We start from the raw sequence: 14,104 nt of genomic DNA, 5'->3' as shown, positions 1-14,104 counted from the left end.
GGGTTCTTCTTCCTTCTTTAACTAAAATAGTGAGTTAATAAATTTAATCTATTAAGATTGAAGAATCTTAGTAGCTTGGCCAGATGAACCTCCATGTTAATGGTGAGAGTTTAACTCCGCACCTTCTTATCCCCTTCCCACTATCCTTTTCCCTACCCCTAACTTATTATGTTTCAAAAAAACCCTATCGAAATCAATACTTTAAATAGATTAAAAAGGAGCTACTAGCTAGGGAACGAGTTTTTAACAAACGAATGCATATGAAGATTGATAAGGAACAAAAATTAAGGTTAACATATTTTTGAGATATTGGACAAATAAAAAATCGAACTAATTTAGCCATGCAAGAAATTTAACTTTCAAAAGTAAGTTTATGTCAATCCAAGAATTGCGGAAAATCTTAGTTGTTTAGTTGATTGACTACCTCGACTCTCATCTTATTGGTGAGAGGGTTCGATCCCCCAACATTGTAGTGACGTAGTCCCCTCATCCATTTCCCCTTCCCAACCCTACTTTAGGAAAAAGAAACACCAAGACCTATATTTTTCTATTTATCAAGTTGATACAGAGTCGTAATTGTAACGACCTGTTTAGTCGTTTTGAGCAGCAGATTTTATTTCTGGAAAAACTGTGTGAGTCGACGGAACCCACGACGGACCGTCATGGGAACGACGGGCCGTCGAGGGGGTCTCGTTCCAAAAGACTTAGACTTCTGAAATTTGGGTACTGAAATCGACTCTCTGAACTTGGTGACGACATGGCAGGACGGACCGTCGTGGGCACGACGGACCGTCACAGACTCTTCAAGGAAATTGAGTCTCTGAACTTTGTGACGGAAGCAGCAGGACGGACCGTCGCAGGCACGACGGGCCGTCACAGGCTGCGTAATCCCAGGCTGGGTCGGATTTCTGTTAAGTAATTTAAGGGGCGTTTTGGACTATTCCTGCTTTAATTATAAAGTTAGAGGGTTAATGTTAATAAGTCTAATTACTTGGGGGTTAAAAGAGGTAACCTTGAGTTAATTAGTGGGATATTATTGCCACCTTTATACTTAATTATATGCTAATTAGGGTAAAAGAAAGAGGGTTTGAATAAGAAAAAGAAAAAGAACAGAAAGAGAGGGAGAACGAGTAGAGAGAGAGAGAAACGAAGAGGACAACAAGAATTTGGGGAATTTGCTTGCTTGATCACGAATCTTCGGTGGAGGTAGGTTATGGTTTATGCTATTCGTAGTAAACTCTTAATAGCGAATGATATGTATTGGGTAGTATTGTAAACCCTTCTATATGCTTAATTGTGTGCATGCATGATGTGATTTTGTATATAATTGTGATAAAATAAGCATGATGAAGCTATTGAATCCCAAATCTTGAAAAACCCTAATCTACTTTGTTAATGAGATTGATGATGCCTTGGTATAAAAGAAGGCTTGATGAACTAAAGTAATGGGGTTGATGATGCCTTGGTATAAAAGAAGGATTGATGAATTAATAGAATGAGATTAGTGGAGCGGGTGTCACGAACCGACACGTAGAATTAGGGGGACCGGGTGTCACGAACCGACACGTAGAATTAGGGGACCGGGTGTCACGAACCGACACGTAGAATTAGGGGATCGGGTGTCACGAACCGACACGTAGAATTAGGGGATCGGGTGTCACGAACCGACACGTAGAATTAGGGGATCGGGTGTCACGAACCGACACGTAGAATTAGGGGACCGGGTGTCACGAACCGACACGTAGAATTAGGGGATCGGGTGTCACGAACCGACACGTAGAATTAGGGGATCGGGTGTCACGAACCGACACGTAGAATTAGGGGATCGGGTGTCACGAACCGACACGTAGAATTAGGGGACCGGGTGTCACGAACCGACACGTAGAATTAGGGGATCGGGTGTCACGAACCGACACGTAGAATTAGGGGATCGGGTGTCACGAACCGACACGTAGAATTAGGGGACCGGGTGTCACGAACCGACACGTAGAATTAGGGGATCGGGTGTCACGAACCGACACGTAGAATTAGGGGATCGGGTGTCACGAACCGACACGTAGAATTAGGGGATCGGGTGTCACGAACCGACACGTAGAATTAGGGGATCGGAGTGTCACGTACCGACACATAGTAGTAGGGGAGCGGAGTGTCACGTACCGACACAAGAGGAATAAAGATAATGAATCTTGAAAGATGTTAATATACTCAATCTAATGAACCTAATTCCCAAATGAGTATGGTATTGAGGCTTGAGTCCTCATGTGTGAACTTGGCGGTGCTTATTAATGATTATAGAACTTGTTGTTGCTACACGTTGAGTATTGTAGTTGATTTATGATATTATCTGATATATACTGTTTTCTATTTTGAGTTGGCCGATGATATCTACTCAGTACCCGTGTTTTGTACTGACCCCTACTTGTATTTGTTTTCTTTGTTATTTGTGGAGTGCAGCAAACGTACCGTCGTCTTCAACTCAACCGCAACTCTAGCCAGTCTTCATTACACCGGATTTCAGGGTGAGCTAATGCTTCTAGCTTGGACTGGATCTTCTTCCTCATGTCTTGATGCCTTGAAGTTCCGGCATGGACTAGCTTTTGTTATTTTAGCTTCTTAGAATACTCTTAGTTTAGTAATTTGATCATAGATGTTCTTGTGGTGATGACTTCCAGATTTTGGGGAATAATAGATGTTGAATTTTAGAAGTTATTGAATTGTCTTTTATTAATGAGTTTAAGTCTTCCGCATTACTTTCTGTTGATATTAAGTTGAAATGTTAGGGTTTAGATTGGTTGGTTCGCTCACACAGGAGGGTAAGTGTGGGTGCCAGTCGCGGCCCGGTTTTGGGTCGTGACAGTAATAGTGTTGCTTATTTAAGTGGTTCAGATTACTGCTTACCTGCAAGTCAAGGGGGGAAGTCGTGCAAACAAACGAAGTGGAATCAATTAGAATAAAAAATAATGCAACTCGGTCAGTATAAGAATTAAGTCACGAGTTTGGTAGGAAAGATGACTTTCTTTTCCTTTAGAATTTCATGTGAAGTGGAAGGGTAGGCCTTTGACACCAGAGATGTGAGGATCAAAATTAAGAGAATGAAGTGAAGAATGAACCTCTTTTTAAGTCCTACGTACTTCTCTTCTCTCTACCGTCCTTTGGTATTTTAAAGTCTATATATATATATAATTCACTTCTTATTCTTATAAGTTTATTTATTATTTGCAATATATTTATAAATTATTCGGCTCAAAAAAATAACTTATTACTAATTAATTATCTTTAAATTTAATTTGAGGAACAATCATTAAATTAAAAAAAATATGCCGTAACTTATATTTATTTACAGCTAGATAGAAGGACAATTACATAAGATATATAGTCTTCCTAAAATTAAGGTATTATATAATTCAATCAAAACAAACCAGTGAAATGTTGAAATTATAATTAAAATGTGAGTCAAAAGTATCTAAACTTTCAAGATTAATATTAAGGATTATATGGTATGAAATTGAGTAGCTAGCATATTTAATGTAAATAGAGATTTAAAAAAAATCACTATAAGGTATTTGAATGTTGACCGGACAAAAGTTGACTTAATAATAATAATAGTAGTAATAATAATAATAATTTATTTGCCTATTTTATAATAATGATTTTTTTGCTAAAATTATTTATTGTTTTTGGTATGTTTTCAAGATTGGTAGATTTGTTTTGTTTTGACTTCTTATCAAATCTAATGTAAATAAATATATATAACACCTCGCGCTATAAAAGCCCTTCCTTTGTTTCATAATTTTTCATTCCTCAAATGCATTCTCTATTTATCTATACATTTCTCCACCTTGGAGACTATATTTAAGCTTTCTTTTCTATCGTTTCAAAATTAATTTTCAAAATTTACGAAACAAAACCTAGAATGCAACAGGGAGAAGCAATCCACCAATACCAACAACTCTATTACAGTCTTTGGGGTATATATGTGAGTCCCTTAACTTTTCCACGGGTGTAGTAATTTGTTCACTCTATCTCAATCTTCCTTTTCCCTTATATTAATATATGCATGTATGTTCTTTTCTGCACACACTTTAGTTTGAGATTTATATCGGACCATCTTGATCATAAAACCCCCAAAGCAATCTCTTGGGATCTCAGTTTTTTTGCGCCCACAATTTTTTGTCAAAAGATATATGTATATATATATATATTAAAATTTTTGAGTCAAGTTTTATATTTTACTTATATATTATTTTTTCTTTAAAAATTTATATTTTTTTTATACGTTTACTTCATAAGATTTTCGTACATCCTACACTTTGCAGATCTCATTTATAGAATTTCATCAGTAGTTCAATTTATATGTGCACTAATTTTTTTTTATGAAGTTTAGATTATGCCCCTAAACTTTTGAAGATGTCCTGGATTCAAACACTCATCAATAAGAGTTTATATTGTGTATGTCTTATTGTGATAATTATGACAAAAAGAGCTCTTCAATGCAAAAAAATGATTTAAAAAAATAAAGGAAAATTTAGTAGACCACATTCTCTAAATTGCAAAATACTTTAGATAAGAAAGTGCAGGAATTTTTAATTTTGTGCGGAATTGAAATTGTAATTGTAATTATTATTTCATTGTAGATGAATCATTTATTTTTGATAAATAAAATGTTGAATTGATCGTCTATCGATATTTGCAAGTAAAGCAATCGATTGAGCAAGTTATAGGATGTTAATGGAAAAATTTGTGATCACAAAACATTAGAAAAGACAATATTCATTTGACAACTTATGTTTTTGTGATCACAAATTCTTTCAATTGTCATCCTACTATTGAAGAACACTCAATTGATTATTTTGCTTACAACAAAATTGATCGAAGATAGATTTAACACATGTTTTACCAAAAATAAATAGTTCACCTAATTCAATTGAGAAAATGATAATTGCAATTTCAACTCCGCATAAAATTGAAAGTTATGTGCTTTCTTACCTAAAGTGTTTTTTTTTGCATTTTGGAGGACAGGATCTGCTTAGAATGTATATACTTTATGAACTTCCTTTAGAAAAATATATATTTTTCTCAAAACAAGAGTTTTGTTCTCTTAATAGCAATGTCAAACAAATTCTTATTTATTTTTTAATTGTTTTTTAGAGGCCAAAAACACTTATTTAGAGAGAAAAAAAATACTACTTCAGAGTCTTCTCTCTCTACATCACTGAAATGAAATAAAAAAAACTCGAGGATGCATCAACATTAGCACAATTTGTGGTGATTGGATTTCTGAGCTCACAACCTGATGAAGAGCAATGTAAAGAACTCAGCTTGAAAGTTCCTCCAAACGTCTAACTCTCTTTATTTTTACTTATCCATGTGGAGGATTATTTATTTGTAATAAAAGGTCGCTAGACACTCTATCTAGTGCTATAAATTCACTAGAGAGAGTTTATTTTTTTTAATGTAATTATAAACAATAAATTTATGATCAATATTATATGTTTTTTCCTTAAGGCCGATACTTTTATAATTATATATAGTAATGGAAATGTGAACCTCTCTTTTTGGGTGAGTGAGTGGGTGAACTTTTTTTTTTCCGCATCATTAACTAAAATTGTGAGTAAAAGATTTTAATCTATCAAGGTTGAAAAAATCTAAGTAATTTAATTGATTGGCTAATTGAACTCGCACGTTAAAGATAAGAGTGTAGTTCCGCACCTAATTGTCCAAAAAAATAATAGTTTGAAATTTCACCGACTTAGACAAAATAGAGCAAGATAAAAAATAATAAATACAAAAATGAAAAAAATTACCAAATATAATAAAGGGATCCAAAAAAAATCAAGTTTTGTCCCTAAAATCTCCCCTCAATATTTTTACTTCATGATATGTCTCCTCTTTTCTGATCTTCTTCTTAAGATATTTCTGTTTCAACTTTCTTTTCCATTTTTACCTCATTTATTTTCCAAAAAAATTGTTTGTTTTTTTATTCTCTTCCTTCACTTTTTTTGGTTTAAATTATTTTAAAAAAAATATTTTTTACACCAATGTAGGCTGGAATATATAACCAAAAATTAACTTTACCATTAATGTATAAATTTAATTTTAAAATTTTTGTTTAGTTATAATTTGATGTAATTTATTGATTATGGTGAAATTGAATTAGATTAATTTAAACTTGACACTAAGGTTAAATCATATTATATATATATATAGCATGTCAATTAGTTTGATGATATTAAAAAATTGAGACATGCTTGATTAGATTATATATGGTGTTTAAGCATTATAGGATTGTAACATATAACTAAAATTAACTTTATCGTCAATTATAAATCAATATCTTATATAGTTTTAAACCAATGTATCATCATAGATTTAGTCATATCATACATCAAACTATATACACTGTAACATATTGTAACTTTAAAATCACAAATCACCATTAATTTTTAACCAATAAATCCATCAATTATTTTTCATTGTTATAGTTGTTAAAATTTGAACTTGACACAAATAGGTTACGCAACATTGCACTTCATGTGAATTAACTTGATGATGCTGCAAAATGGTTATATACTTGATTAATTGTGGTGTTATGAATATTTTAAGGTTAAAACATATAACTAATCTATAATGAAGCAATAATGAGAGAATCTGCACTAACATCTTTCTTCTTATTTTTTTTTCCTTGGCGAATTAGTTGTAATAGATAAAAAAATTTCGCTATTGATGACATGAATCACTAACTCATATTCTTTTTTTTCTTGCACGCTAACTCATATTTATTTATGGGAAATAAAATGAATGTATTTAACTCGAAACGTGATTTAATGAGACTGATAATATTGCGTCGAAGCCTTGACCTAAGGCTTTTTCTAGGAGTAGAATCCATGGAATATTTTATGATTAAAAACAATAAAAGAAAAAGTTTTTGTTCTTGAATCAGAGGTGACTTTTTTTTTTTTTAAAAAAAAAAGAGAAGCAAGAATAGAAAAGAACCAAAAATATTATCAAGAATAGAAGTTTTGCCTACATATCAATAAAGGGAGAGATGAGAGAATAATATGAGAGAGAATTCTCTTGTGATTGAGATGAATAATGAAAGAAAAAAAGATCTTGTTATGAGTCATAAAAATAAGCAAAACTAACTTTTAAAAAAACAAGACAGAAACTTTGGATTATTTAAGAATTGCTATATTTGTAATCAACAAATTCGTTTTGTAAATTAAAAAAAAGTATATTTTATATCGTAAATTAAATTCATAAACACAATATTTTTGTAAATTTTTTGATAATAAAAATGACGGTTTATATATTATTGAGAGACTGGAAAAATAAAGAAACAAACTAATTTAGCCATGCAAGAAATTTAACTTTAAAAAGTAAGTTTATATCAACCCAATAATTGCAGAATCTTAGAATTTTAGTTGGTTGACTACTTGAACTTTTACCTTGTTGGTGAGAGTTTGATTTCCCACTCATTGTTATCGCTTCTCCTATCCCCAATTTTATTATTTTTTTAAAAAATAATAATCAAGAATTACATTTTCTATTTACCTCTATACGTTCTTATGTAATTAATATTGAGAAAAAAACAAGTACTACAATTTCTAGTTACATCTATATGTGTTTATGTAATTGAGATGAATCAATGAGTTATCAAGTTGTTACGGAATGTTGTTATACTACACGTTATTTTTAAATTTAATTTGAGGCACTATCAGTAAATTAACAAAATATGTTATAACTTTTATTATTTACAACAGATAGAAGGACAAATTAAGATATTATATCATTTAACCAAGACAAATCAATGAAATGATCAAATCTATAATGGATAATGAACAAGTACCCTTTTAACCTATATCTGAAATTTCAGAGACATACTAAGGTCCTATTACCCCTCTGAACTTATTTTATTAATAATTTTCTATCCCTTTTAGACCTACGTGGCACTATCTTGTGGGTTAACGCTGGTTGACTTTTTTTTTCAATCTATGGAAATTGTGAATACATTGTTTATGATAGCTTTCATAATGATTTATTGAAAATTATACTTCTGATGATTTCATATTTATTATTTAATTTTTTTAAAAAAAATACAATTTTTTTTAACCTGAAGCAATCTTAGAAGAGAAAAAGATCTTATTTTCCACTTACAGAAATGAATTCAGCTAATCAATTATTCTCTTTAAATTGGGCATAATTCAAAATTTTATTTTATAGAGGTGTAAAATAATACTCAAAACAAGTATATCAATAACTAAAATTTTGAATTAAATAAATAAAAGAAAGTAAAAAAGAAAAAAGTGATTTAAAGAAATAATATAAATAACACTTATGATGAGGTTGAGAAAAAAATAAAAACAATTAATAGCATTAATGATGAAATGATTTAAAATTTGAAAAATTGCACAATAGATTAACTTTCAAGACATATTTTTAAGCAATTATATTTAAAAAGTATATATATATAAAAGAAAATTTCAAAAAAATAGATGGGATTAAATAAATGTCTTAAGTAAAAAAAAGTGTCTTTATTTTCAATTTTTAACTTTATTTTTTGGTATGGATATAGTTGTATAGATCTTTTGCATAAGAGATGACATAATTTTTTAATAAAAAATAAAATCAAATTACGTTAATATGTATATTTTTTTAATAAAAAATAAAATCAAATTACGTTAATATGTATATTTACAAATTTATATTAACTAATTTCTTGTAATAAATAAATAAATAAAGTAAAAAAAATGAAAAAAGAAGAAAAACAAGTCATTTAAGAAAATGATATATATTACATTAATTATCAGATTAAGATAATGAAGTAACAAAATTAATATAATTGGTGATGAACAAAATTTGTAAAAAATATAGTCACCTTTAATATTTTGTAAAATTTTAAAGTGAGATTTTTGGTCTTTTAAAATAAAAAATTTTTCAAAAGAATTAGAATAGTAATTTATATTTGATGCCTAATTTAATATGAATTCAATAAATAAATTGATTCTTCCACTAAAAAAAATTCTTGTCTTGTGCACCATTCATTATTTAAGGAAATAATATAAATAACATTAATTTCACAAAGACATTTTCAAAATTGTTAAATCTTTATCACTATATGAATTATAAATTACCCCCAAAATAAAAGAAAAATATATATCTACAACAACAATACAAGTTCATTTCTATACCCTAAAAGAAGAAAATGTGAAAAAAGAAGAAGAATGGGGGTTTGAGAGTAGAAAGAAAAAAAAAGTAATGGAGATGGGTGGGGATGGGAAAAGAATAAAAAATTGAGGAAAAAATAGAAAATAGTTTATTACTTTTTATCTTTTTATTCTTTTTTTTTTTAAAAATTACTTTTAGTTCAAAATTTGGTGTTTCACGCTCCTTCTATGCGTGACATCACATATTTGTATCAACTCAATAATTAAGTTGCCATATAAGTTTGGTCAACGGTTAGAATGACTTAAAACATAGAGTTTCATTTAGTTTAAGGATTCATTTGACAAATAGTCAAGTAGATGGATCCAAATTACAAATGCATACAAGGAGAAGAGTTCATCAAACCATTTCGCTTTTAAAAAAGTGTTTATTATTGAATGGGGTAATGGTTTATTTTCTCTTTGATATAAGTATAGTTGTTAGATATTTAGCAGAAGAGGTGAATTAATTTTTTTAATAAAAAATAACATTAAATTACCTTAATACGTATAAATATATGTTTGACATATTTATAGTAACTAATTTTTTGTAATAAATAAATAAAAGAAAGTAAAAAGGTTTTTAATAAAATGATTTAACGAAATGATATATAAGGAAAAATGAAAAAAAAAATTAAAGATAAAAATTAAAAAGAAGAATTGATTTAGAAGAATGAAGAATTGAGAAAAATAATGTGAACTCTAATTTTGGATCCTTGCAAATTATAATTCTCAATATAGATTTTTCCTTCTTTCTACTTCTAATTTAATATGAATTCAATAAATAACTTGATTATTTCTCAAAATCATAAACTAGGTAACTAACTTATTATTAAAAAAAACTAAATCTGTATTTTTTTTAAAAATTATTTAGGAATTTGGTGTTCCGGCCAGTTTTGTGATATACCTGAATTTGCAAAAGGAAAAAAATTGTAGGATTGAAGTCTGAATTTACGGATCTCACCTACGGACTGTAAAAGTTTCTACATGTCGTGGATCACAACCGTAGGAAAAGGGGAAATATTTTTTTTTCAAAACAAATCCTAATATCTTTTTTACGGTTCACCAAGGCGGTCCCTTCATCCTATGTACGAGTCGTAGATAAGCCTCGCATGTGAGTCCCAGTCGTAGTAAAATTTTAAGGGTAAAAGTTGGTTTCTACGAACCGTAGCAAAATTGTTCCGTCAAAAGATAGGTGAAATCATGGTCCTAGTACATAGTCTACGGTTGACTAGTACGAACCGTAGAAAGACGGTCCGTAGGTTGAGTCGATAATTATTTTTGAAAGGCTTTTGGGGTTTTTTTCCTAATTGTTTTAAATCAAACTATGTCATTTTACCTTCTATCCTAAGCTCTAGTTTTTCAATTCGCAATTTTATCATTTTTTGTTCGTTCTCATTTTAAATTTTCCAAAACAACTCCCCAAATTCTCTCAAGACTAATGAAGAATAAAAATAACTAGGGTTCCATTGAGATCTTCAATTCTCTATCATTTTTGGCTTAAAGGATCAAGGTATGTGGTTTTAAACCATGGAGCCCTTTCCTCCATGGATCCAATGATTATGGTATATTCTTGTTGATTAAGTCTTATAATGCATGATTACATGTTAATTCATGATGTTTAATTGAAATTATGTTTATCCATGCATGATCCATGATTTTATTAAGAACCCATGATGAAGGTTATGAATTATGAATTTATAAAGATATGCATATTTTCATGAAACTATTGTAAATGATTTAATGATGCTTTTAAAAGAAAGTAAATACTATTATGAAAGGTTTTCTTACATGTTATTATTTTATTATGATCATGATTGTGAAAGGTATTTCTCACATAAGGATTCACATTAATGAAAGATTTTCTCATTTATGTTGAATTATGTTTAAAAATATATTCTACGTTTTGATCTTGAAAGATATGGATTGGTATTGGTGATTGACTTTTCAATGTTAAATTGATATTTGACTTTTACCTATTTCGTTGGGATTTATACTAAGCATCGAGCGAGCTTTGAAGTGGAGGGGCTCAAATGGGGTAGTCTCTAGTAGCAACCTCGAGTTTCAAACTATGTGCCCCTATATGGTGTCTTAAATGACCTAGCTAAAGGATCCACTTTAGAAAATGATGATACATACGAATTCTACCTTGGAAACTAAATCCCCCCCTTCTTTCAGTATATATGAGAGATGTATCAGATTTCATGATATAACTCTCATGGTCTTATTGTAGGTTAAAACTAAAATTCTTCAAACGACTATGTTTTCTTTAACCTTTCCTTATGTCCTTTATGTTAATGTATTTGGCTATATGTTATTATGTTCATGTCAATTCTTCTCTAGAAGCTTTTAAATGTTTCATTGTGATCATGCCTACATGTTTTAAGTCCTTTATGTTATCATGCTTATTTTTATGCATATTGCCTTTTTCTTAGTACATTTCATGTACTAATACATACTTGTGAGTTGTGCCTAGATTATCTCATGAATATAGGATTCGAAGTTCCTGTCTCTCATACTCGTGACTAGACATCTATTGGGTACTTCAAGTGATTGGTGAGTCCTCATGTTTTGAGGATCGAGATATTTTATAGCTTTATGTGATTTCATTTCAGACTTTGTATGTGATGTATGAATTACGTCTCATTCACTTTCCTTATGAATTAGATGACTTTGAGACTTATGTTAAACTTTCGCTTTTTGTCAAACTCTTTGATGTATAAAGTGTTATCTTTAAAAATCTTTATTTCTATTATCTTGTATGATACATGCTAAGTGTCTTGTGTAGGGCTTCTTGGGATCCTATATGCCAGTTACACCTAAGGTCTACTTTGGATCGTGAAAAATTTTAACGCACCTTGATTAATTCCACAAGATATGTGCCACTTCTCACCAACAACATGTAGCAAATAACTTTGTCCAACAAAATTAGGACAATAAGAAGATTCACCTAGTAGTTTTGTTTTCATTGAGATTTAAACTGAGACTTTGGTTCTCAACCATTTCATTGACCACTAGGACATACCCTTGGGTGACTTAAATTGTTGTTGCTAGTTCAATTTTCGTGCAATCAACGTTTAAATACCTTAAAATTATTTTCTCGTATATACATACATTAATGTGTTAATGTCTCAATTTCTTACCTTGAATCCATAACATTGGTCTTGATAGTTAGAACTACTTAAACTAATTTAAATTTTTCAGCTATAACCTAATCATTTGATTGTTTTATCTTCAATTGAATTATATAATGATAATATGTGGTAAGAGAGATTCCAAATTTAGAAGTGAACATTTTGAAGTGTGGAATCAAAATAGAAAAGAATCTAAAATCGAGAGATAAAGTTATAGAAAATATTTCAAAGAACAATTCAAGTATTTCCAAAAATGTGATGTTCTAAAGACTAGGCAAGATCCAAGTAATAACATAGATTATCAATAGATATCCAATGCCTTTACTTGAGAAAATAAATTGAAACGATATATTTAGATCTTCATTACTTACTGAGTAATTTTAAGAATTTTAGTATGTATCAAAAATATCACAAGAAGAATTATCTTTTACCATGAAACTAATAAAGATTGACAATTAAATTCTCATTTTTATTATTAATAATCTCAATGCAACGTGTCCTTGAGAATGGAAAACACTCTTATTCTTATATATAGGAGAAAAAAGGTGGTTGTCAACTTAATAAACTTCTAAAAGAATAATCTAGAACTAATAAAATCCTAATTGATGAAAAACTAGAACTAAAATCCTAACACTTGTGGTTGAATTAAGGCCTTTTTAGGTTGTTTTGGTCATGGTTGCTAGTTTCAACTCTTCTGAAGGGTGTCACTTTGGATCTCTTTAAGGTTCAACTTTTTAACCCAAATAAAGAAAAAAAATTAATTTAGTCAAGCACAAAATTTAACTTTCAAAATTAAGTTTGAGTTTTGAGAGGTTTTTAGGTGAGGTTAAGTCAATTATGTTCAATTATTTTTTTAAAAAGTAGTATTATTTAATTCAATCAAGTCAAATCAAATCAATGAAATGGTCAAATTATAATTACCATGTGAGTCAATATGAATATTATTGACTATATGATATGAAATTGAGTCGTTAACATATTAATGTGTATAGAGACAAGAGAAGGTAATTGAATGTTGACCAGGCCAAAGTTGACTAAATACTAATAATATATTTACCTATTTTACTATTATGATTTTCTTGTCAAGATTATTAATTGTTTTTGGTAGGTTCTTAAGATTGGTAGATTTGGTTAATTTTAACTACTAACCAAATCTAATATAAATCAATATATATATATATATATATATATATATATATATAGAGAGAGAGAGAGAGAGAGAGAGAGAGAGAGAGAGAAAGTCAAAAACACCACACACCAACTATAAAAGCCCTTCTTTTGCTCCATAATTTTTCGTCCCTCAATTGCATTCTCTGTTTCTTTATACATGTCCTCCACTTTGAAGACTATATTAAAGCTTTCTTTTTCTATCGTCATAAAGTATTTTTCAAGATTTGTGGACCAAAATCTAGATCGCAATAGAGAGAAGCAATCAACCATTATCAACAACATATGTGAGTCCCCTTGAACTTTTCCATAGATACATAGTAATTTGTGCACTCATGTCTCAATTTTCTTTTTTCCTTGTGTAAATATGTATGTTTGTTTTTCTCTATACGCACTCTAGTTCGAGATTCATATAAGGTCATCTTGATCATAAAATCACTAAAGTAATTTTTTGGTGCCTCAATTTTTTAGGCCCACAATTTATGTATATATTTAAATAAAATTATTGAAAACTTACATTTTTTACATGCTTACTTCATAAGATTCGCGTACATCCTACCCTCTCTGGACCTCACTAATAAAATTTCATTGAGTATTTTATAG

The 14,104-nt window shown here is 29.7% G+C and overlaps 1 long non-coding RNA gene across 1 annotated transcript; it reads left to right on the top strand.

Annotated features, from left to right (window-relative positions):
- The first annotated feature begins 10,389 nt into the window (after positions 1 to 10,389).
- On the top strand, positions 10,390 to 12,295 carry LOC114076347. The gene is made up of 2 exons (XR_003577184.1): positions 10,390 to 10,765; positions 11,989 to 12,295. It is a non-coding gene; the product is annotated as an uncharacterized LOC114076347 (long non-coding RNA).
- The last annotated feature ends 1,809 nt before the right edge of the window (positions 12,296 to 14,104 follow it).

Source organism: Solanum pennellii, chromosome 1 (assembly GCF_001406875.1).
Source record: "Solanum pennellii chromosome 1, SPENNV200".
In the NCBI taxonomy this organism is placed as follows: domain Eukaryota; kingdom Viridiplantae; phylum Streptophyta; class Magnoliopsida; order Solanales; family Solanaceae; genus Solanum; species Solanum pennellii.
Note: the sequence above shows the minus strand (reverse complement) of the source record. Positions and strands in the feature narration are given on the sequence as shown.